This window comes from Amphimedon queenslandica, unplaced genomic scaffold (assembly GCF_000090795.2).
Source record: "Amphimedon queenslandica unplaced genomic scaffold, v1.1 AMPQUscaffold_12657, whole genome shotgun sequence".
In the NCBI taxonomy this organism is placed as follows: domain Eukaryota; kingdom Metazoa; phylum Porifera; class Demospongiae; order Haplosclerida; family Niphatidae; genus Amphimedon; species Amphimedon queenslandica.
The window spans coordinates 13497-17155 of record NW_003547107.1 but is presented as its reverse complement, the minus strand read 5'-3'; the positions used below and the strand labels follow the sequence as shown (position 1 = coordinate 17155).

The 3659-nt window shown below is 35.7% G+C and overlaps 1 long non-coding RNA gene across 1 annotated transcript; it reads right to left on the bottom strand.

Moving 5' to 3' along the window:
* Nucleotides 1-3158: 3158 nt before the first annotated feature.
* LOC109587200 (uncharacterized) lies at nt 3159-3644 on the bottom strand. Its single transcript, XR_002187442.1, has 2 exons — nt 3420-3644; nt 3159-3374 (listed from the first exon to the last, which is right to left on the bottom strand). It is a non-coding gene; the product is annotated as an uncharacterized LOC109587200 (long non-coding RNA).
* Nucleotides 3645-3659: the final 15 nt, after the last annotated feature.

Sequence of the window (3659 nt, the reverse complement as noted above, 5' to 3'; positions counted from 1 at the left end):
AATAATGACTAGCTTTGTTTGATCGTTAGTGGTTGGTGAGGCTGCTGCTGGTAATGATGACAATTTCTCTTTGATTGTTGATCGTATGTGCTTCAATTGGTGATGATTCTGAGAATTTATCAACACTATCAATGTATTGAGTTAGTTCAGTTTGTGCATATGAAAGGTAAGTGTCCGTCAAATGTTTAAGTACACCAAAACTGAAGAAATCATAATGAGGCTGAAGAGAATCAAATAGTTCATCAACATTGCCATAACTTAAACTGGATACTTGAATGCTTAAATAAGCAGCTGCACTCCTAGCTACAGCTTTAAGCTTCACTTTACCCCTTTCCACCAGCTCCTCAAACTCATCTCTTATATTAGAATCAAGAGATGCAAAACGAGAATGAAGACTTTCAATATTGGCAGCAACTTCACTCTTTGAACTGAGCTCAATGACAGTTGTAAGAGTAGATGATTGTGATCCAGTGATTGTTGGTTGTGGTGTGTGAGATTGTGCAGTGACATCCACTGGTTGAAGTGGTCCCTTACTGACTGATGGTTGCTGTTCTAGATTAGGATCAACATGACCACCTTTCATTTCTATTATTAAATAAAAATAAATAAATTAATAAAAGGGGTATGTATCTTACTCAAAGTTTTCATTAGTTTAGATGCCATGTCATTTAGTCCTACTGTTTGTAGTGACGTAATGAGAAAAGAGAACACACTGTTAGGATTAGAATGAGTTTGTATGATAGTTAATAATGAATTGATGAGTCGAGTAGCTCTTTCATTTGGAGTAGGATAAGGATTAGCAACAGCATTGAGTACATCTTGAGGTATGACAGCAAGAGAAAAGAGATGATTATTTAATCGTGAAATAACTGGAGCATTCCCAGCCAACAGATCAACAAGATCAGCTAATATCTCTTTCATTGTAATGTATTCTGGTGACATTGATCCTTCTATTGGTTTGATCAAACCTATGCAAAAAATGCAATAAATGCAACAAACCTTGACACATTACCTTTTATTATTCCAGTAGTTCTCACTTTTTGGAGCAGTATTGGATGTTCTTCAAATGCTCTTATAAGAAGAGACATTCTTTCATGATCATTAACAGCATTTCTAATCTTCCTTATAGTATCAGGATCAAGCAGTGGTAGAAACTTCTCCAGTTGTCCTTTTATTAATAACTCATGAAGCTTTATCAATTCAGATACTTTTGGTCTATCATCTAGTATATCTATTAATGCAATAGGAAAGAGTGGAGGACCTCCTATCAATGGCTTGTTTGTACCTGTAAAAGGAGTTGGTCCTGTTGTTAACAAAAAAAACAAAAATTTGCAGCAGTATAGCTTTCAAATTAAAATTCATTTTTCCCATAAGAATTATAATATGTGACCATAATTGACAAAAGGTACCTTATGGCGGATAGGAAAATTGGTCTTTATAGCCTTAAAAATCCAATTTTCTGAGCTCCATTTATCTTGAAATTACTCCAGAGGATCCAAAAAGTTACTATGTAACTTTTAGAAACAATGGTTGTCTAACAGAGCACTTACAGGTTGATATTTTTCATTAAAATGATCAATTTAAAAATCTGCCACACCTTTTGTCAATTATGGTCACATATTATCCATTTCCATAGAATTATTTGTTACATCTGATGAATCATGATTTATTATATAGGCAGTAGCATATATGTAGGATTGAGGTTGATTTTTCAAGATGGCGTCAGTTTTTATGATTTTCAAACACTTATATTTCTTTTATCTTACGTTGTACAGCCTTATAAATGGCTTAGACGAGCTCTCCTTCACTGAACGATTCTCCTGGTACCTTTAAAGTGAACTGTAATGTAGCGGGAGCACTTCTGGAAGACAGGCCCAAATTCAAATCATGTCCAGCAATGAGTGCCATTGAGTGGACACGGATTAGTAAACTGAGCAATTATCTCCGTATACTACTGGTTGACTTTATACAGGGCAGGAATGGACATTTCCATTTACTAGGCTATATCTTTCTTCAGAATAAGTCTCATCAATTTGCACACTTCAGTAGCTGTTCTCCATAATTATACCTGTGTTCCTGGTAAATATGACAGCACTTGGAGTAACTTTGTGTGGAACATTTGCAGATTAAAGATGAGGCAGTCAGTGCCGCCATTTTGTCATTCCTTTATGTATGTATGATAATTTTTTTACTTTTTGAATGGTTATATCTAAATTTCAAACAATTTTTGACAAGTTGCGCACTTATTTTGTGAAAGTACAACATTTTTACTGCCCAATGATGCAAAAAAAATAAAGAAATTCAAAACTTTGTTCGGTACTTTTGTCTTCTAAAGGTGAAATAATTTTAGTCGTCTCAGTGATAACGGTGCAGCAACAAGAGTGAACAAGTGCTTTTCTCTTCTCATAGGAATAATAAAGTAAAACTAAGAGTGCTTAACAGCTATACAAGCAAATCATGTCTCTAGATATAACAAGAAGGCCGTTTGTTAGTGGATGAGTCTTCTTGCGCCACGCCTGCCACTTTAACAATAGAATATGAAAAAAACTATCATAACCAATTGCATTAAGTAGCATTCAAGAAGCTCCAAGTATCTAGTGAAGTCCCATCCATGAACCAGAAAGACGTTAGCAGGCTTTGTAGTGATAGCAATGGTGGATTGATAGGAAGCTTCACTAGTAGTGAAGCTTCCTATCAATCCACCATTGCTGAGCTGCCGTTGCTATGGTAATTCCAATGAATATCATTAAATTAATGCGACCGGAAGTCAAAATTCTTCAGACTTTTTCTTCTTCTTCTTTCATCTTTCTTCTATACACCGGATAATCTCAGTGATTAATCTCTTAAACTAGAGAACAGCTCAAGGTGACTTTTACATCACTCCTCTGGGCTTGGGTCAAGGACCACAAAGGTAGTTTCAAAAAGAAGCGAGGACAGAGATAGTCTCGCCGGGCCAGTCCCTTCCTTTAGGGGAAGGGTCTGGAGACAAACCAGGCAAAGTTGTTGCATGCTGGAATGTAATTAGTGCAGCTGATCATATGACCAGATGCATCCACGTGTTAATTTCACGTGATAGACACACCCCAAGAACATGGCTACCAGAAGTATGAAGAAGGAATCATAGCTAAAACTCATTTCAAATCAGTTTTTATCATTAATTTGTTTTGTTTTTCTTCATTCATCCTCTACTTATTAAATGCATTTTGTTATCAGATCGAAACAGTATGTTTAATAATGCAAAATTGACTAAAATTGTATAATAACATAATGATAGTAATAAGAATGCTATAAAGGCCATGGCTGTTAGAGACATCATTTGCAGATGAGGTAGAAGTAGATCTTCAACTTCCATGAAAGTATGTACCCCTATAGCACTACAGATAATTATTAGACAACAATCATAAGTTAAGTGAACTGACCATTTCTTAACTCATTGCTTATCACTAGGTAAGCTCACTAGCTTTAGTCATTGACCAGAGGACCAAGGAAGAGTTTTTCTGTTCCAGAACTTATTTTCCAGAGAACATAATGCAGTACAGAGCCAGAGTAGTGATTGACACTTTGTTTGCCACTAAATCCTGTCAGCAGGCACAAGAAACTATCCTAATCATCAATAACAGACTTTGTGATGCCCATTTCTGTTCCTCCTTTACTTCTCT